Below are 22,882 nucleotides of genomic sequence, written 5' to 3' on the forward strand. Positions count from 1 at the left end.
ATGTCATCGCAGAACTCCTCTCCATCATCTACCAAATATCTTGGGAGTCTGGAGAGGTCCCTGCCTACTGGAAGCTAGCCAACGTTATTCCAATTTACAAAAAGCCTGTGAGGGAAGACCCAGATAACAACAGACCTATTAGTCTAATCTCAGTTACCGGAAAAATTATGGAGAAGATTATACTGAATAGTATGGAAAGGCATTTAAAGAATAATGCATTCATTGGCCACAGCCACCATGGGTTCACACAGGGAAAGTCCTGTTTAACTAATTTGATATGCTTCTATAATAAGGTCACCTGCCTAGTGGATGAAGGGAAGGTGGTGGATGTGTTAGTAAGGCTTTTGACAAAAGGCTTCTGGACAAGTTTTTAAACTGTGGGATGAGTGGGTTCACAGTGTGCTGCATGAAGAACTGGCTGAATGACAGGGCTCAAAGGGTTGTAGTGAATGGGGATTACATCTGGCTGGCAATCTGTCACCAGTGGTGCTCCTCAGGGCTGAATTCTAGGTCCAGTTCTGTTCAATATATTTATCAATGATCTGGATGCAGGAGTTGAATGCATCATTAGCAAGTTTGCTGATGATACCAAACTGGGAGGTGCTGTTGACTCTCTTGAGCGACAAGATGCCTTGCAGAGGGGTTGAGATAGACTGGGTGTTTGGGCATTGGGCTGTGATTAATGGGATGAAATCTAACAAGTCCAAATACCAGATTCTGCACCTAGGATGGAGTAATGCCAGGCACAAATATTGAACTGGGAGACAAGTGGCTGGAGCACAGCCCTGCAGAAAGGGATCTGGGGTGCTGGTCAACATCAGGCTCAATGAGAGTCAGCAGTGTGCCCTGGCAGCCAAAAGGGCAAACTGCATCCTGGGGTGCACCAACAGCAGAACCAGCTGGTCAAAAGAGTTGATTATCCTGCTGTATTAAGTGCTGGTGCTGCCTCACCTCGAGTGCTGTGTGCAGTTCTGGGGCCCACAATTTAAGAAGGACATGAAGGTCCTTGAATGCATCCAGAGGAGGGCAACAAAGCTTGTGAAAGGGCTGGAAGGCATGACCTATGAGGACCGGCTAAGGACTTTGGGCTTGTGTAGTTTGGAGAAAAGGGGGCAAACTCATTGTTCTCTACAACTTCCTGAGGAGGGGAAGTGGAGAGGGAGGTGCTGATCTCTTCTCCTGGGTATCCAGTGATAGCACATGTGGGAATGGTTCAAAAATGTGCCAGGGGAGGTTTAGACTGGACATTAGGAAGCATTTCTTTACATAGAGGATGGTGAAACACTGGAACAGGCTTCTTAGAGAGGTCGTCGATGCCCCAAGCCTGTCAGTGTTTAAAAGCATTTGGACAATGCCCTCAGCAACATGCTTTAACTCTTGGTCAACCCTGAGTTGGTCAGGCAGTTGAACTAGATGATCATTGTAGGTCCCTTCCAACTGAAATCTATTCTATTCTATTCTATTCTATTCTATTCTATTCTATTCTATTCTATTCTATTCTATTCTATTCTATTCTATTCTATTCTATTCTATTCTATTCTATTCTATTCTATTCTATTCTATTCTATTCTATTCTCTATACTTACCAACAACACTTTCATTCAGTGAAGCCTCTGAGAAAAAATAAGAGCCTACTAAACATATACTACTTCTTCTCCCTGCGGCCAGTGAGAGCAAAATATACGAGCATTCAGTTTAAATCATATTTGCTCAGTTGAAAGAGGTAAATTTAAATAATAAAATAGATAGTGAGATGAGGACCTAAGTCAAAAGAAATTATTTCTTTAATAGCTTTATATTTTGTATATTATAAAATTAGGTCCAAGTTTTGAAGGAATGGTAAAAATTGCTCCCACATGTTTTTAATAATTTACCTTAATATTGAGAAAAGATTGTGTAATTACATGGAGCTTAGCATTTGTTTTCAAAAGATTTTTTTTTTAAGTTTTGGACTCTTGAACTTGTTCTATCAACCTAAATTTGTATCAACTTTTTTTTTTTTTTAATTTAACTGTCATAGTTAAATTTTCTAGCATAACAAATTAAAAAAACAGAAACACTTAAAATACCATACATATAATTCAGGTCTGTAAAATCAAGATCTATGTATATGCTTATGTAAGTATCTGAAGGAACTTTCGCTGAAGGCATTTTGAGCTAAAGACATTCTCAGAACAAAAGACAAAATGTAAAAAAATAGAGAATGTCTACTTTTGATTTCTTTACAAGCTTTTTTTAAATTAACCTCCTTTATTCCATAAAGTTTGTGCTGTCCAAGCTTCTGCCATTTTTATATTTCTCAGGAACCATTTCTGACTCAAAACTGAAATTTAAACTGATTCTAATGTGTCTCCCAAAAAAGAATTAAATTTGTAGGGACCATATCTGGAAAAAAATAACTACAAAAAGGAACATCCCACAGTGTTCTGAAAGTTGTAGAGACAAATGTGTTTATAATTTCCCTCCTACTTGCAATGTTCGGCATGGGATTGAGGAATTAGGAGTCTGAGCACAGATGTCAAATACTTCTAGTATTTTTTCACCTCCAATCCTTGTATAACAGCAGGAATGCAAGCTGAAAAGAAGAAATTATGGGAGAAAAAGAATAGTAAATAGACACTGGAGAAGAGGGGAGGTGCTGAGTAACTGGCAGTAACAAAAAAGAAGAAAAAGAATTTGAAGTAGAAAATGCTAACTAGGGTGAGACTGGTGATTGGTGGGAAATAGGTAACCATTGAAAAGTTCTCTGAAAATGTATTATCACTATAATACATCTTAATGAGTGAATAATTTTTAAAGTGAATATATTGCATACTGTAAATTCTTTTTTCCAATGAATATACACACATGTGTAAGCATAATTCTCTTACGGCCATATTTTGTTGAGTCCCTTATTTAGAGTTGCTGCCAGGTAGGTTAAATTCTAGTTCCATCTAATCTCTTCCATAATGGAACATGGATGCTATTCAGGAAACACTGCTACATTATCCTCTGGGTGGCATATGGATTTCTATCACCTCTTGTCATTCATCATGTATTTATATTAAGACTACCTTTTATAATTTGTCAGCACAGGGAACCCCGACCATTGGGACGTCTATACCACTTTATAACACAAAGAAATGACAAGGGAATCTAGAATAACTGAAACTATGGATACATCTGCAATATGAGCAAGCAGAGCTGATGTACATCTTATGACTGTTAGCTATTCCTTTAACTACAAAAATATCTGTTTGCAACATGTCCTGTTTTGGTTTGTTTTCTAGTGTAAGGTAACGGCATGCCAAATAACAACTAACGTAGCGAGGAGCAGACTGATCTATTGCTATTTCCTTTGCACTGTACCTGCCTCCCGAAATGGTCCTGGAAACAGTAATGGGACTTCTCAAAAAGAAAGATGTCCTGAATATAAATAAAGACACCACTGACTATTTCTGATTAAGGGTTTTGATGTCAAACCAAATGCTCAACCTGTGCTGTTTGACAATACTGTTCACTCTTTTTGAACTGTTTAAGACAGTTTTCTAACCAAGTATTTGAATTTCTTTAATTAATGGAAGCTTGCACAAAACATATTTTGTCAACTCTCTTCCTGTGTGGGATACCATCTATTTAAGTCTGTTTTTTCCAAAGTAATCCATGAATTATTTTATTAGCTACAATGTTCATTGTGCAGCTAAAGCCTCCCTCACGTTTTTAAAAATATAGGGGGATATAATGTCCTAGGCAGTAGGTTAGCAAAAGAACACTGCATGTTGTGTGTTGTGTCACATAAAAGTGACATTTTTTGAAGTGACAACAAAAGAGTGACTAATAAACTAATCCTAGCACACGTCGTATCACTGGAAAGAGGCCACTCCAGATTTTCTGTGCTTAGTTAAATTTAGCATGCAAAACAGCTCTCATGTGAGTTTGGTCATGCATCTCCTGGTGTTCTATGAAGCAATCAGAATTTTTAACTTCAATTTTGGGTTTTATGTTAAAGACACAGATGTAGTTTAAATAAGATTTTAAAAATTATTTGTAAGGTGTCAGATCTTGACTTGCCCTGAATAATCTTGTTTTCCAGCAGTGGGTATTTAGTACCTCTCGGTAGTTAGTCTTTTACCCAGTCGTGTTGATACTACTGAGAGGCAACAAATTTATCCCTGTAAAAGAGTCTTGGTACCCACACTCTTAGTCTTTCATTTGAAAATCTTGACAAAATTGAGTTCACAATTCTTATGGACCTTAACGGGGACTCTGAATGAACAGATCCAACTATTTATAATAAAAAATTCATCCTTTGGTGAAATGCTTATTTTACCTGTCCAGCAAGTCTTTAAATGTTCTTGTTGACCAGAATGGAGCCATTGTTTTCAATGCTGGTGTGTGCTGTATGAGAACAGATATAAGCAGAGGAAATTCTGGAATGGACAGCATCTATCTAGCCACGTCTAAGGTACAGGACTTAAAACTTCTGCAATATTCTCGTCATGTAACTCACCATTTTAAACTTATTTTCTCATTGTCATGCTGGTAAGTTACTTAATGCTTCCATGCACCTATTTCTGTATAGTCTGCTTTGCTTAAGCAGATGTGAGACATGCCTGCTTCCTACTTCATCTGCACATTATCTGTAGCAACAGGGTCCTCAGTCCAATGAGGCATTTTGACATGATAAGAGCACAAGTTATGACAATAAGAAAATGTCCTATTTTTTTATTTGCATTTGTATTTATTACAGAATATTTTTGGAAAAGTGTATGCTTCATGCCTCAATTTATAAAATTATCAACTTTTGCTTATATTTCAACCTCAGTGAAGGCATTGTCTTGGGTAAGAATGGTCTTAAGCATTTGTTAGGTGTTTTTTTGATTCAGAAGCTGTAATGTTTTGCACCTGAAAACATGCAGAGTTATGCAAATATGTACTTTATAGACATTTTTAGAAGAAGTTGGCAGTTACGATGTCAGCTGAGTTATTTCTTCCATAAACAGACTGTTAGGATATTCTGTATGAAGGAACAAAACTGGAGAGAACATTTTATGAGTGAAGGAAGAGCAGTAACTCATGCTATCAAAGAGAAAATATTATATAATCATTATTTATATGTTGTTTTATTTCCTTCCCTATAGTCAGTCTTTTTGTTATTGTTTGTTTTCCTGTTAATTGTTCCATTTTTCCTTGGTAATTCATAAAGCCCACCTTTCCTCATTGGAATAATATTACTGGCACAATAGGTTATTAGTGAATTGAAAGAAATCTGAAATAATGTGTGATAAAAACCAATTCATGATAGTTTCTCATTTTATTTTGGCCAATATATTCAAGGTGACTGTGCATGAAATGTAATTTGGACAACAGTTGTTCCATTTCACATGCAATGTGAATGGAATACAGAGCTATATCATTGGTACAGGAAATCATAAAATTGCATGAACAAATGGGAATGTTTCTCCCCATGGGTGTAACAAATGATAAGCTTAAAAGAAGTTAGTAACATGCAGGCAGAATCAAACATCCTTATGCTGAACAGTGCATTTTAGTTAGGCAGTGAATCCTTATTTCTGAATGAGCCACAATATGCTAGCACGTTGGCCTATTGAGTAGAGACTCAACATGTCCAGCAATAAGCAGCTTCCCTTGCAAGATATAAAGGGGCTAGGGATTAAACCTTTCACATCAGAGATTTATTTTTCTATATGCTTAAAAGCTGTGGCTCATAAGTTATTTTGTTTTCTAGTCTTCTATTATCAGCAATGATCTTAACATTTTTAACCTTTCATACTACAGATTCACCATTAAATGTCAGATAACTTGTTTCATAGGCTAATTTTTCTTTTTTGTTTTTACATTTATGTCAACATCCATGACATTATAGCTCTTGAACTTCTTCAGTGAAATATGGTGTCGGGAGGAAACATTTTCTAGTCCAGAATTATGTATTCTAGAGCCATATTCACTACAGTGAACTTCACAGGTCATCTAGCAATGCATTTTCTGTATGCAGTTTGGATTATAATCTGATGTTTTTGCAGGGAAAGAGCTAGTAATTGAAAAAATAGAAAATTGATTATGATCATTCTTCTAAATTATACAACTTTGATTTTAAGGAATTGTTATTAACTGTATTTTTTAAAAATTAAATATATTAAGTCCTTTCTGCCCTTCAAATTTCTGGTACTATAGATGGTATAATGCACAAGCATATGGAAAAAATGGGTAGAATGTAAAAAAATCTGTTCCCTTTGGCAACTGAGAAAACAGGAAGTAGTGAAGACAAGCACTGGTTTAGGGTGCAAGAACCTTGCCTTCCCTGTATCCATTTCCATACAATCCTGCTTTATCATGCACTCCATCTTCTCTAAATTATGCTCCTAACCTGAGAAGATAAAGAGTATCAGCCTAAAGCTTTGCAGTGGAGGGTATTATTCTTTTGTCCTCTGTCAGTGGCTTCATCAGATGCCAACAGAGAAGTATACAAACACTGAATCTGAGGTTGGCTGTACATTGCCTGCACAGTAAGATGAGGTTGTAATACATCTGTTGACTTCTGACCACTTGACTGAAAGACTCACAGCATGCAGTTCTGAAGGGTCATCCTCAGTTGCTCAGATAAACATCTAGTGTCATCTGAGATACTTTGAGGTGCCCGAGATATTCACGTGGAGATGGCAGATATGCCACAAGACTTAGGGAAATATTGAGTGTTTCTGGTGTGATGGCTGGAGGCAAGTTTGATACCACAGAGCATCTAAAACATCAGAGAGATCTACTCAACAGCTACATCCAAATGCCTTTATTTAGGCAGTAGACCCCTTCTATGTGTTTCTTTCATGTGTTTTGTATCCAACCCTGGATAAAAAGGTTGTGCACCTCTGTAGCTGGAAAAAATACAACAATATATATTTGTGCATTATAAATGCAAACTCTAATGAAGGGCCATTTATTGTTTCTCAGATCCATTTATTTTGCTGTAGTTCTTGGTACTTGTGCACCTTTCAGGAAACCCCACTGAGCCAGTACTACTGAGAAGCAACAAATTATAGCACAGGGACAGGAGTGAGCCATGGAAAACCATCAAAAATTAGGTTCTTCCTCTGACTAGAAGTTTGAGGTCCAAGTTAGAAGAAGAAGAAAATGTCTTGTTTTCCTGCAGTTAAGTGCAGGGGAGGCTAATCTTGTGTTGAGACATAAGAAGAAATAGCAGAGCTCATCTCCCATTCTTCCCTTAGTCCTACAGTAACATTGGCATTGTTCATGTTTTTAGTGCAGTGTCACAATTCTCACCTGGTTTCTGTGTCTGCTAGAAAGATATTCCCACAGGAAATTGGAGAAAACCTGCAACACTACCCTGAGAATGATAGGTGTGCTTGTGCCATAGAAGGGAGTTGGGAGACGGAGATTAATGGGAAGGAAGCAAAAAGTCAGCAAATCTTCTCTGCCAGAAATCTATGCTATATACAGGAGGAAGTGAATGATGTGGAAGAGGAATAAAGTGGGTTATTTTTTGCTGTAAAATAGGCCAGAGCTGACCTCATCCTAGGTTAGTAGGATGCATTCAGAAATGAGGCATATGTATTCATGGCTCTCAAAGTTTAAAAGTTCATTTTTTTTGCAGTTGATGAGGAAAATAATTAAGCTTTTGCAGAGGGCTAATGTAGCAAAAATGATTAGCAAAGTACATGGCATTAGTAAAATTTTGAATTGATTTAGGGAAGGCAAGGAAATATAACCTGATATTGGATGAAGAAGCAGGAAGATTTAGACAATCTTTGACAATGTGTGTCACAAACTCTCTCCAAATGTTTTTCCAGAGGATCTTAGAGTACTTTATATATGTTAATGAAACTGATTCATAAGTTATACTTTGCTTATTTTACAAGGAATATAGATGTATATTCCAAACCTATAGAAAGGATTTACATGTAAATACTTATATTTTCTCATCACATAGGTCCAAAGCAATTCTAGCAAGATATTTTAAAAATACATCACCTGGCAGTATCATCTAATATTCTGCAAGAGTATATAACTGATATGGTTTATTTGTTAAGAAAAAGAACAGCAATTATTTACTGTACCTACTACATCAACTAAAGTTGAAAACTAAACCCAAGTATCAATAAATTCATAATGGTAATATCTACCCAGGTAAACTGAAGTCTACATTTTGAGATATATTTTTTGGATCATCCTAAGTCTGGAGCTTGCCATAATTTTTTCAACTCAAGCAGACGTTTTGGAAACTATTAGGTATTATTGTAAGGTGTATTTTTAACCTGGGGTCACTACAAGGTAAAGACAAGGAGTAGTACACTGTTTGACCCGCCACAGGAATTCCAGATAAAACCCCAGAAGTTGAGTCAGAGATAATCACAATATCTGGAATCTGCAATAACAAACTGTTCATATATCTACCTGTCAGCTGTCTTCCTCTAAGGGTGGGACACAAGGTCACTGAAATGGCCACTTTCCATCTATTTTTTTTCCTGGACATACGGCGGGGTAAATGGAAAATCAAATATTTACAGGAAAATATTTTTCCATCAGGACTAAGTGTTTTTTTTTTTTCAAATGTTTGTTAGATTTTTTTGTCCTTTTTTGCAGCTTCCTATAAAAAGTAGTATGCTAATCATGGCAATACAGTTAGTTTTGTCATCTTCTCCAGAATGATATTTCCAAGTTTAATTAAAGGAATATGTTCCAATTAAATAAAACACATATTATCTTCCTCATTAAATGAAAAAGGTAATGTGTGGAAGGAGTGACAAATCAAGTGTATGGTGTGTACAAGCAGTACCATTACCCTCCCCGTCCTATTCCCTTATAAATTTTAAAAATATCTCAAATCCTTAGATCCACAAAAGATTTTGTTTTAAGATCTCCCAGAACAGTCACAGCTGTGGCTATTCAAGTAATAAGAGCTGTTACGTTTATTGTCTAATAACAGTGGTTAAATGGATGGGTAATGTTAGGTAGTGACGTGACAATGCCAAAGTCTCAGACTGCATTTTTCTCAGTTTTCTGAGAAGAAAAATGTTGAAGTTAGAATCAGGCAGTTTTACCTGTGATTTTCTCCATTACAAGAACACTGATTATGTTTAAAAGCAAAAGCAAAGAAACTATGATCTTGGCTCTGCTAGAGTGTTTAATCCATGTTCAGTTGCACTTTGCCTGCAAACTCTGGAGAGGAACCAGTAAGGAAAGTGGAAAAAGAAATGTTGCTTTGATTAAGTTGGATAATTTGAAAGAGAAAGTGTATTTGAATGTTCCAGATATATTCCACAGTTAATACTTCTGTGAGGCAACGGAAGAACAAAAATGATTGTATCTCTGTGCCTGTTGCCCTGCTCCTCATGCAGTCCGGGTACCTTGCAACCTTGTATTTTTTTGTCAGTGCCACAGCTGTCTTTAGGACAGTGCTATTCTCAGGTTTCAGGGGCAGGGAGGGAACTGTGAGCTGCCTGAGTTCACACAGGACGTCGATGCAAGAAGAGGCAACGGAGCTCTATTCTCCTGGGTTGCACATTGGCACTCTGACAGCTGAGCCCAACTTCCTTCTCTCCAAGCCTGGACAGGACACAGAAACGTATTCATTTGGCAAAGGGGGAGGGGAACCTCTGCATATCTTCCTTATTTTGTTTCTTATTTTGGAGGGGCTGGTTGCAGTTCTCATGCAGGGCAAGGTTATTTGATGATCAGTAGCCACATGTTTTTCAGTATTTCCTAAAGTGTATAAGGATAAATTCCAGAGCACAAAATCTATGTAACCATACAGAAAGCAGTATCAGTGACTTTTACCAATGTATGTAATGAATGTTATAAATTCATCGTTGGTCAATATGCATCTCTGTTTACTATAATTTATTTTTATATGCATATAGTATATTTTTAGAGGCAAAAGAAGCAGCATGAATAGCTATTGTTCAATTAAAAGCATTTTTTCTTTTCCATATTTCTTTATCTGGTCTTAAAAAGATACATTAGAAGACACATCTAGGAACTTTTATAGTTGAAAGGAAGGTCCATTGTTTTGAATGAGTTCATGATCATACTATTTATAAAACTGAATTTGTTTTCCTGATTTTCTGAAAAGGGTGCCTTCCTGGTTAAGTTAATTTTATGTGTATACAATATACTGCTGTTGTACCAAAATAAAGTGCGGTAGTAATATTTTATCATCCTTATCAGTGTCAGTATTTTTTCTTGCCATTTCTGTTAAAATAACACTGTTCTTTTTCATATGTTGTCTCCATAAAAATGAGACCATAGGCTCTTTGGGGAAAAATGTAAATTTTTCTTCTATACAGGGTGTGGATCTGTATTACTTTTGTGGGTTAAACACATTTTCATAATTTAAAAAATCAGATTGTCTGCATTTGAAGAAATCTGCAGAACTTTTCTAAGAAATGTAGTTGACCTCAGGTTTCCTAAGAACCTGAGAGTCCTGATTTTACAGCCTAAGGTATGTCTCAGTAGTCATGTGCGTTTGCTACTTCAAGCCAAATTGATTGTATGACCAGCTAGTGGTCATCTCAGTGAGTTTTAGCTGTTTGTATTATGGGAGAAGTTGGAAATCAGTTGTCTAATTTTCATGTACAATCCTGTTGTTACCCCACAGCGACAATATACAGGGATATACATTACTATTGCAGTTGGTCTCAGTTGCAAACCAATAATAAGCTGAGTACAATTAGGCAGTTTAGATGTCAATGTCCTATACCATTTATTTATAGATGTATATTTTGCATCTGTGTAGGGAAGAAGATGCTTTTCCTACTGAAGCATACCAGTGATCCACCAAAGGTAGAAGAAAGATTTTTACATTTCATACAGTTGTTTACTATCCATCTGAGACTAGGAGATTGTTACAGTAACAGGGAGACATTAAAGTATCTGTAGAAGTGTGTTTTAGATGTTTTAAATAAGTATATTTGCTTGTTTATACATACATCTATCCATATCTACATATCTACCTTAAGCGGACTTGCTTTAAGCATAATTTAGTAACTTATCTCTAACAAATTCCTTCTGCAAGATCTATAAATTGGCACCCTGGTACTTAATAACCCCTAACAAGTGCTCCTGTTCCACAGCATATACTTTGCTTTATCTGAATGCTCAGAGAAGATATCCCCATTGGAAATGCATGTTTTAGATGGAGATTTGGCACCACAGGAATCACAAAAATTGAATCTGCCTTCTAGTAATGGTTTGGGAAGGCTCCCTGGTATACAGTAACATATTGGGAGATGTGCTTGTCAAAATTCATGAAGCCATCTGTTATTATATTAAATATCATAGTTATAACTTCAGTTTTTAATCACCATCAAGAGTATAATAACTTGAAAAAGATTTTTTGGGGAGAGGGAGAAATAGTATCAGTCACTGGCAATTCCACAGAGTGTGACGCAAAGGGAAGGGAGAGCTACAAGTGCTCATGAATTAGATTAGCAGTAGAACCTCTCAAAATTTACATAGTATTAGATTGATAATTTAGTAGAAGAAAGCACAATCTGAAAGGGATTGCTTCACTATTGAACAAATCCATTGCAAACATTTTAGTATCACACAATAAAAAATTGAAAGAGGGATTATGCTATAAACTAATAATCAATTGTAGGAGAATAGCCTCCTTGGAAGGAAAGCATATGCAAGGCAAACTTCTCTACTTTCCTACTTGCTGAGGGACTGAAGTTACATGAAACAGCCTGAAAAATAGCCCTACCTTGCTTGTTCTAAGGGCCAGTACACCCAGTAAGGTGCATTAGTCCCTGTTGCTAGGGATTAACCTGTTTGTATATCCAGAATTTGTTCTACTATTCTAGATAGAGTAGAGAAGGAATAAAAAAACTATTTACTTTCCTTTGGAAAGACAAGCATATTATTTGAATGAAAATTAGAAACTTTTATTAAGTCAGCATGCAAAATGTGGCAAAAGTACAATTTCCCATTGTTGACAGCATGCATTACATTTGTCCGTCAATGAGAGGCAATAAAACCAAGTGGGAAACTAACAAAACATCAGCCTTCCAGAGAACCTGTTGTGCATTTTCTTCAGCACTTTCATCAGTGTGGGGGATTTTTCACAGCTGCTGCTAAATGATACTGACCGGTTAAGATATTGTGTAATTTTTGGATTTACATTGTGAATATTCAGTGAAGTGAATGCAGTCATTTTCACACAATACTATTACATGTCACTCCACATATCATTAACATTTCATTTGGTCCACTTCAGAAGACAGTGCTTGCTTGGTGTCACCAAAATAACTGTGGCCAAGTAAATATTACAGTAACATTTTCTTCGCAGAGTACACTCATGTTTTTATCATTTACAAGGCACTTCTTAAAACTCTGCCAAAAATAAACTTTCCTGTGATGATATCCACTTATGTTCAGTTGTTAGTATCAAGCCAGAAGGTAGTATCTAGCCACTGGACCATAAAGAATTTTTTAGTAAGATGTTATCCAGTTCCTGCGAAAGCTCATTATGTTCATAAATCACTGATGACACTGAATAAATAAGTACAAAGGAATTTGATTCCAGGTTTCCATTCCTCTGTCAGACATTCAACTCCTGCTGTAGCCACTACAAGGGGTTTGCTTATTTGTTTGTTTGTTTTTTTCATGGAGACAAAATGAGCTTCAGAACCAATATAGAGAACCTGGAGGTAAATACCACCTTAACCAAGGAAATCATACATACAGAAAGTTATCCATCTTTTGCACAGAGGTAGCTTTATCCTTAAATCCAAATAACTTATTTGGATTTTCACAAACCTTCTTCCTTGTGATCCTCCTTCTATTGTAGATATTTGAGGATTTTTTTATTTTTTTTTTTAAGTGGAAGTCAGGAAAATTACAAGGAAATGTTAATATTGAAACTGTTTCTGATCTTTCTTGTTCTTAATGCAGTTAGGTCCAAATACATAGCACTTTTACATTTTCAAGTCAGTAGATTAAAATGATCATATTTCTGGATATGAAGTAGTATCAGCAACCTAAGCACCAATAAAACAAATGAATACCTGCATTTGTCTAAAAATATGGTGTGTTACTAAAACATAACAAATGAGGAGGGAAGAGATTCTTGATTTATACAACTCCTTTCTCTTATAACAGCGCACTCTTTTGAGCCCTGTACATTTTGTAAGCAATGCCATTATATTGAACAGAATTAGCTTCCTCACTAAATACTGGATGTTGTAGTTGAGAAAAAGACAGGTGTGGAAAAAAAATCTTAACATCACCTGGCATCACCTGGCATATTCTTGGGTCTTTCATCTTTCTGAAAGCTGAAATCTGTCAGTCCTTACAATGTTGTACTATGTAGAGTGACTACAGTAGCAGCCATCTTTTTAGCATCACTTCTTAAAACAAATTCTTTTCAGCATTCTGATCCTGAACATGTCAGTAGAAGTCATTACATGTAGCCAAGCAACTGCATGTAGCTAATTACTCCATGTATTGAGTGCCTGGGCAGATCTATCTGTGTATCAAATTTGTGCAACTGAAACATGAAGCAATATGATTATTCATGCATCATCAACAGCCATCTCATAGGTTAGCACAGCCCATAGGTTAGGATAAATTAAGGGATAACGTCCCTGTTGAGCTAGAATCAATTGAGTTTCTAGAGTTCTGGAAGGACATTACTTTTCTAGAATTCTGGAAGGACATTACTTTTCTAATGGTTGAGGCAGATTTTTTTCTCATTGAAAACATGAGATAGAAACAATTTCTGGAGGTGAGAGATTGGCTAAAAAGTGCTCTCATCAGTTTGGAGGGAAGTAATAAATTTATTATTACAATTTTGTTCAGGAAGAAATTTTATGCTTTAACATAATTACTGATAGTTATGCAAAGAATCTTCCACTGTGTTTATGAACACTATGAAAAGTGGGATCAGACTTTCTGGAACTCCCTTTATAATGACTTTGTCTGTTAAACTCAGGTTAATTATGAGGGAGGCCTCATCTGAGGGAGAAAACACACCACAGAACAAAAGGGATCCATTTTTTTTATTCTACCATTTGAATTTTATCCTTTCTTCTTTCATCTGTTTTCATCTTATGGAAGCGATTATAAGTGCTAATGAGACATTTGATCTTGCTTCAGGCAGTCATTTTCTGGTTAACACAACAGGGATATCAAGCATCTATTTTGGTGTTATAGGAAGGCAACAGGCTGGGGTCACATATTCTTGTCTCTTATACCTACCCAGTTGCAGCAGTCCTTTTTCTATTACCTGAAATACTTATTACACTATTTTATTTTTCTGTCTGCACCTCTTATATGAACTCCTTGTCACTAATTTATGTCAGGAAAAGATATAACTCTTACAGGTGTTTCCAATTTAGAAGCCAGTCAGAAGTATTCAAAACATTTTTTTTTTTCTTTTGGGAGCTAATTCTAGTCAAGTTGAGAGTTACAGATGTGTTGCTTAGCTCAAGAAAAAAGTGGTGACTGATGAGCAGAAGTAGCGCTTGAACCTGGGACCCAAGGAGTAGAGTTTAATAAATTGGGGTATCAGTCTACAGAGAACAGTACCATTTGAAAACACAATTTCTTTCATGTTGGCTTAATTTTTCAGAAACCATAACCAAACCTGGCAGTTCTGAGACATTCATGTCATCAGTCTTATTCATCAGCAGAAAGTCAGAGAATGCTTTTGGGCCTGTGCTCCTCAAGTGTTGATAATTATGTGTATAGTCAGTGCTGCTTGTATTACATAGTACACCCAGTTTTGATTTAAAGGAAGCACCCTCACAAAGACCCAAAATATGTGTACCAGGCAGACCCAAAATATTTCATCTTTTGAGGAAATAATCCCTGTTAATCACCACTGCTCTTTTTTTATGGTACAATCAGTTTCTCATTGATAATTTGCATGTGGAGCTCTTCTAGTGCCTACTTTCCATAAATTAAAGTTGATGTCAATTAGACATTTACAGGAGACAGACTTGTGAGATCTCTTCTACAAATGAACACAGGAGAACAGAGCGGCTAATTAGTGGAAATACTTTCCTATAACCCAGTTGTCCTAAGTAATACCAACAATTTTTACAAACACTCTTGCTCTGACACTGATAGTAAATGCTGCTAAGTGTCTGCATATGCATATGCATTAAGTCTGGTGGTCAATGAAATGTGTTCCACAGTTTTATCACAAAGCAGAATAGTGTATGACCATCACGTGTATTTAGTAGGCAAAACCAGGTTCATGAGTTGCCTTTATTTTCTCCCACCTAATATTGGAACAAAACTTTGGGCTTAACTTAACAAATAGCTTTTAGTAGTACATTTAAAAGCATATAAAAATTAAAAAAAAAAACAACCCTGTGGGGTTGTCTTTGATATAATGAAAAAGGAGAATAAGCCTAGGGAGAAAAGAATAAATATCTCAAACTAAACCTTTAAAAGCTGGTGAATTTTCAGCACTTTCTAGGGTTTTTTTCCCCCCAAATTTTTCCTCTAAAAAAATAACCAAACATTTCTTGGTCAATACCTTATTTGGGAGTGTCTCTTTTAAGCACCTGATTTTTAAAAATATGTTTTTATTTTTGTGACTGAACACTGTTGCTTAATTAGATTAGTGTGATCTTTAAAATCAAGCTTCCATTGCAATAAATTATAAACAAAAATTTTCTTTATATAAATAAACCATTATAGTTTCTTGATGAATATTTCAGGTTTCAAAACTTCAAAGAAATTTTAGATTGAAAAAATTAACTCCAATGAAAAAATATTTTATTTAAAAAATTTAATCTTCAAATATCTCTAATTTTATGAATATTTCATTGAATATTTCTGCTAGTAAACTTATTTCTTAGAATATTCCAGAAAGATAAAGACAAAGAGAATGGAAAGAAAATCAAATTATGTTAAAAAACTGAAATGCTTTTATTTTCCTGATTATCATGCAGGAGCATGTGAAACTCAGGACTGGAGTCTACAGTCACTTAGTGTATTCTTATTATTCTTAACTTTACAATTATGTAGTCCTACACAAATCAGTAAAGACACCCACATACATAACGTAAACTATGGTAAAAGACGTCAATTCTACAAACACTTTTGCCTTTAAGTAACAATTAGATGAATTGATTTTTATCATAGTATAACTCTTAAACACAGATATTGCAGATTATTTTCAGGATGGGGACCCACATTAGCAAAACATTAGGTTTTAAAGTGTTTTTTGAATATGTTAGACTTTGCTAAGTCTACTTAGAAGAGTGTTAGGGAGGGAAGTACATGCGTTTTTTAAACTGGACAAGTTTCTGACACATGCTGTCATATTTAGAATACTGGTTCCTGACATAGCACTTTTTTCCTCCTTCAGAATATGACTTCACATTTCAGTAGTCCTCAAATTCACAGGCACATGTCAGCTTCACCAGCTGCTCATTAATTTATGTATGTTAAAGAAGGTAGGGAAATGTGGAAAGCTTGTTTCTTATTGAGTAAATCAAGTATGCATGTGAAGGTAATAATGGAAACATAATGGGTTAACAGGAGAGAACTCCCACACTTAATTCCTTCCTGTTAGATGAGCTCCTTCGCCAGAGTTTGATCTTCATAATGCACACATTTCTAGCGCAGTGTTTCTTATTTTAAAAGAGTTGTGATTCATTGTATGGAGGTGGTGAGAACTGAGAAGCTTATGCACATTAACGATTTTAAATGAGGAAAAAACCCTTTTTCCCTGCCTTTGCTTTTTTTGGTAGAGCTTTAGCAGACAGAATATTTAAGCAAGATGGTTAATTTTATATCAGATTTGATCTGGTCACCAGGTACTTTCTACTTTTGCAGGCTGCTTACTCTGTCACTGAGTATTAGATGTATTACCCACAGAGCAATAATTACATTTGACACATAATTATTATGGTTTTGATGACAAGAAGGCCTTTTCTTTTCCTGCTTTCATAACATATATTCCTGAAAGTACTTGCTTGCTGAATACAGTTAGTTTAAAAGCACTTGGATTTAAATTGAACCCTGAGACAAAGAACAAAATGAAAAGGAAAAGAAAGAGCGAGCACATTCGAAAATTCCACAGATGATCTCACACTAGTCGATTTTGAACAGGAAAGAAAGCTTTTAAGTGTTGTTAATGCAAAAGGAGAAAGAGCTGCCTGGCTGCAGCCATGCCAGATCCCCAACAGGAAAGGAGTGCTTTTAAAGTTAATAAACTGAAGGAGGTTTGGAAAAAACGGAGGCTCCTGGCAAGGCCACATAAACTACACAAATGAGTTTCTAATCTTGCCACATGGGCATTTTTCCAACTCTGCACTCTGAGTCACCCCCAGCTGCAGGCCTGGATGAGCAGTTTAACAATCCTTAGCTTTTTTTTTTTTTTTTTTTTTTTTTTTTTAATGATCAGCATCAGAGTATCATGTTTCTGGAGCCTGGGGGCTGTGTGGTATTCAAACAGGGCGAGTGCTTGGAATTCCTCCAACCCTACCTGCAGCTGCCTCTCTGCTGAGGTTAGAAAAGCTAGAGCTGCAAACTTTGTCATTTGCCATTACCTTCTTCCTACCTCATCTCCTCTTGATTTCTCATAGCATGCATGGGGTGAAGTAAGGTTGGGAGGATGCTAAGTATTCTTCCCGTCTTTTTAAAAAGAAAGAAAAGTTACAAGACATGGAGGGAACAATGTTAATGCTAGGAATCCTTCACTGGGAATCAAGCGGTTTTGAAGGAAACCCATGCAGAAAAAAAATGACCTGGCTTCCTTCTCTGATCTGAGAATATCAGCATCAAGGAAGCTGTACTTGTTGTAGAGGGGATCCTTCCTTTTGATGTGAACTCTTCAATCAGTGCTAAAACAATGATAATCAAATTAACATACTATAAGGCAACTCTAATTTTAGCCCGGTTTATTATTGTAAGAGTTAGTAGGGAAGGGTAAAGGGGGAGGTGGAGGCTGCTATGAATGACTAATGCTATATTTCAGCCTCTTAAGCCATATTTAGTAATGTGGGATATAAAAATAAGCCTTCAGTACAATTTTTCCTATTTGACTCCTGTTTCCTTTCTTCTGTTCCTTCTCCTAAAGATGGATTTAACTAATTACTCTTTTAGGTGGATGTTGATAGACAGGTATTTATTATTGATGCTGTAAACCCTGAAATTTTTTTCCACAGTGAGTCCACAGACATATACATTAAACTCCAATTCTCTGGGGCTGTCAGAATTACAGACCAGCCTGAGGCATAGCAGTATGATAAAGTTTTCAGGCCCTGTTTAGTTAAGTCTGAAAATCTGGGACCCAGCCAATCTATACCACTCAGGGCTCTTTTCACAGTCCAAAATGATTTGGCTTAAACATTTCCAACTGTGATGAGGTCCCATTTCAGTGATTATACAGTCATTCACTTTTCCACATCAACATCAAAGTCATTAACAACTGAGTATTATTGCATTGGCTGGAATTCAGTTAAGGACTAGAGGGATGTTGCTCTTTATTAAGATAAATCATTGCCTTGGTTATGTCACCCATGAAATAATCAATTTACTGTGTTGGTTAATTTCCTCCCTCTTTGATCTGTGAATTAAATTCAACAGATCATTGTTTCACACAACTGCATTGCAAAGGATGTTTTAAAAGGGATGTCCCACATTTTTTAATAGTAAAAGTCTGGTAACTATGTAAAACAAGAAGGCTGCATGTGCCCCAAGAACTTTGAGTTTTTTCCATTCTTCATTTCAACAGTTTCCTTTGAAAGCTTCAGGGGAAAATGAACCATCAGCACCTATTTGGGCGATCCTCCCTCAAAATTCCTAAGGAATTACCAAGAGGAAAGAGAAAAGCTGGCAGAATTGATTCTGAAGCCTTCAGAGGAGTTAGGTTTGTTCCAGAGCCAATGAAAATGTTTTCATCTAGGTGTATGGCAATTTATTGATAGTCTTTATGAGTTTTACTTACTGAGATGCTTACTGTAAGGAATTTTTCAGAAAAATCCTACTTTCACAACGAGCCAAACATTCTGAACAAAATAAATCTGAATAATACTGTGCATTGATATTGATTCATATTCTAATCTTCTTTTCAATTGAACTATGTATTCTGAAATTAATATATATATATGAATAAGTAAGTCTGCATCAACTATGGAACTCACTATCAATGCGAAACTGATTATGAGAAACTAGAACCCAAATTTGACCCTTGGTTTTGCAGATTTTTACAGCACTATGGGTATTTAAGTCTTCTTTTTCAAAGATTAAACTCTCATTTTTTGACAGATTAAATAGCATCATCTAGACTGATTAAAATCAACACAGACTTCCTCAGTATTTCTCTACTGTAATTTAAGCTCAAATCCATGCTTCTTCTCAAACCTGAGCTCTTCTCATGTCTATATTCTTTAGACTCAAGTCTATGATCCATCATGAGCTTTCAAAAATAAAAGCAGCATGTGATGTAGTTTAAGTATTTGAACTCAGGTTATGTTGTAAAATGTGTCTAATTATTTCCCTACTGATAGTATCACTGGACTGGGCTGGCCAAGGTTATACCTGCTTGTCCAAGTCCACTGCCACATTTCCCATGCTATTTTACAATGGTGCCACAGCCTCAGTATTGGCATATAAACCGCACCTGTTGCAAAAGCTGCTTGATATTTGAAGGCAGCCAGTGAACAAATCAGGGAGAATTGTGTGTTCTTGCCCAGTCTCACACACTTGTGCTGCTAAGGTTACTGTAAATGGCAAGCATCTAGTTTTGTTAGACTTTGAGTTAAATAGTATGTAGTATTAGGTTTCTGATTGTGGAACCAAGATACAGAACTTCTTCCAAATTTTTATGGCTTTAAGATTGTAGACCATAGATTCATGAGTAAAAATGGCAGTATTTCTGAAAAAATATGTATATTAAAATACTATTATTAAAATACTATTGTTAAAATAGTGGAACTAAAATTCCTCACTGAACTAGAAATAAATCAATATCTTTGCTAACTCTGAGTCTCCTTGTAGGAGTAAAACATTTTCACTAATTCTCGGGTCAAAGTTATGGATCAGAGCAACAGATTAAGAAGATATACTACTGATTTATTATAAGAATAACACTACCCATTCACTTCAAAATTAATGAAAGTTGATTGCAGATTGGTATCTATAGCAATTACTTACAGTGTTTCTCCTCACATTTAACATTTTGAAACACTCCACCCTCTGCAAAACTTGGATGTGATTTCATGAAAGAAAAACAGTTTACATTAACAAATTACTTTGGTGCATTTGAAAGTCATCTTCATGAAACAAAATCTTCCATAACTGAGTATGTAGGAGAATGAGCACTGATGGAAGTTCAAAGTCAGAACTATGTAACAATTCACTGTAAATCAGTCAGGGTATTCAGAAGATGCGAGGAAGCTTAGTATTGACAGCTAACTGCAACTAACCTGATTAATGCACATGACAATTGAACCCTATATTGCTTATAAACCTTCTCTCTTGGCAATAAACATACTATTTTCTAATTATTTACATTTGCTAGTTTCTCCTTGCTGATCGTTGACCAACAAGTTCTCATTTCTATCTGAGTCATTCTAAGGGCAGAAAGTAAAAACATTAATATTCCTCATGTGTGATTACTTATTTTGTCGATATGAATGCATAGTAACTATAAGTTTCTTCAAGCTGTTGTGGGATATTTATTTCTTAGAGTTTCCATGAGGTCATATACTTAGAGTTCTTAGATGACAGAAACTCTTGGTGGAGTGTTGAACACCCATCTAGCTTTTGTAATTCTGCTTCAGGCAGTAGCAGGCAAGTTAAACAATTGTTGATTGACTTTTATTAACTCTGATTTGTAAGCCTGATAGTCTCTGGAATGCAACCTATAGACAGATTCTTGAAATCCAGCCAAGACAGGAATCCCATAGAAATTCCAAAAATAGGAGATAATACTTTTCTTGCAAATTCATTTTTTATTTAGGTAATATTCTTTACTTTATAAGGTGTTATTATTTTTCTACTTTAGATATTTGATTTGAAATGTTCATCAATAATTTTGTGATTATTAAAAAAAAGAAAATTAATTACCTATCAAACACTTGATCCTGTGCCTGTGCCATCTTATATGACAATAATAGTATTTTTTCCACTAAGGTAACTGAAGAATTTAAGTTGAAATGTTAACTGATGTAAAATTAATGTAATGGTTTCTTCGGTATAAACTGGCTTTGCTAGAAACCCTGAGGAAGATGCTGCACAATGAGACTCCAGATCTGGCCTTGGATTATCCCCTTGCTCCAGGGGAAACTGGAGCCAAACTGTACTTGGCATGCATTGCTTTCCCTACTGAGCAACTCCATTCAGCCCAATAAAGGAGAGAGAGCAAGGGGCCAAAATGATACCTTTCTCTAGGCTACTCACCTGTGCAGGGAGAAACACAGCCCTGTTAAAAAACATTCTCCATCCCATATTGGTTTTCATAGCTATTCCACATATCCCATGATCTCCCTTGATGAATCAGATCCATACAAGCTAGTTCCTGATTGTATAAACCATAAATGATGTGATTTCATAGATTTTGATGTTTGTGGGATCTCAGATTCCTTATTTGTTTTTTAGGTTTGTTTTGGATTTAATTGTTACATGGGATTTACCGAATCACTAGAGCTGTAAATAAAACCAATTTCTCCTATGAACATATAGGTATCATTACATATTCTAGGGAAAAATTGTAATTAGTGATTTGGGTTTTATGTCTCTGTTTTATTTTTCATTCCTATGTCAAAATTCATCTGTCATAGTGTTTGGTCCTGCAAGCTTTCTATGTACGAATCCCCAGACTTCAGCAGCAGTTCTTTAATTTTGAAGGGCTTATAGAGACAGCCTCAGAATCTCTAAGTGCATTTACACATTTGAAACCACATACATTAGTTGGATCAATGTCAGTGAAAATGCTTAACATTCTTCTTCAAAACAGAATCTTGAAATCTGTTAGCCTCCCTCTCATTTTTCCATTATCTCTCTTCTTGCTGGCTGCCAAACAGGAATAATTTTTCCAAAGCCTTGAATACCAAATCTATTACTCTGTTCTATGTTAGTTCTTATACCCTCCCTTGAGTGCTTATGCAGTGGATGAGCAGTGAAAGGAGCACTATAGTTTGCAGTAGCATATAAAAGATTGAATCTGTCAGCAATTGAGGTGCTACCGTAAATTGACTTTTCATTAAAATTTTGCTTTAGCTTGTCCATTTGTCTACTACACTGCCAGTTTATAGGAAGAAAACAGGCACTGGAAGTTCATTAATATCAAGTAAACAGCCAAATGAAACTATTACCTAAATTTCAAGTGCAAGTTCTGCCCATCACCCATGCTGGAAGCTGAGTGGTAATGAAACTAGATGAAGACATTTCCTCTTACTCATGCAAAATGGTATTGCTCTGCTAAGAAGATTACTGTATATGATGAAGAAAATATTTGGCACAGTGATTTCTGCTTCAACAGAACAGAAAATGACTCTTCTAGACAATGAGCTTCTATGGCCAGTTAGGGACCACTGACAGCACAGATTTTTTGAAAAACAACCAAAAAATGAGCTTTCTTTAGCTAAATACTTTCTTTCATCATTTGATTTCCTATTTAAATTTGCTTCTGCTCAAAAAAAAAAAAAAAAAGACAGTGAAAAATTGTGAGTAATCTCAACAGCTTGTCAGAAGAGAAACATATTCCTGAGGTGACCTACCTGCCTCATATTAAAGCTTTTTTTCTCAACAAATTGCTGTTAATAAACATTTGTTCAGCTACATATCAAGTGTTTTCAAATGAATGATTGTGTGATTTCTGTTACCGAAATAAAGCACAACTGTGATCATGTTCCTTAAAACCAGTTCCTTTTCTCCATTTTTTTTCTATGCAAGTATGTTCATT

The sequence above is a fragment of the Strix aluco genome, chromosome 4 (assembly GCF_031877795.1).
Source record: "Strix aluco isolate bStrAlu1 chromosome 4, bStrAlu1.hap1, whole genome shotgun sequence".
NCBI classification, from domain to species: domain Eukaryota; kingdom Metazoa; phylum Chordata; class Aves; order Strigiformes; family Strigidae; genus Strix; species Strix aluco.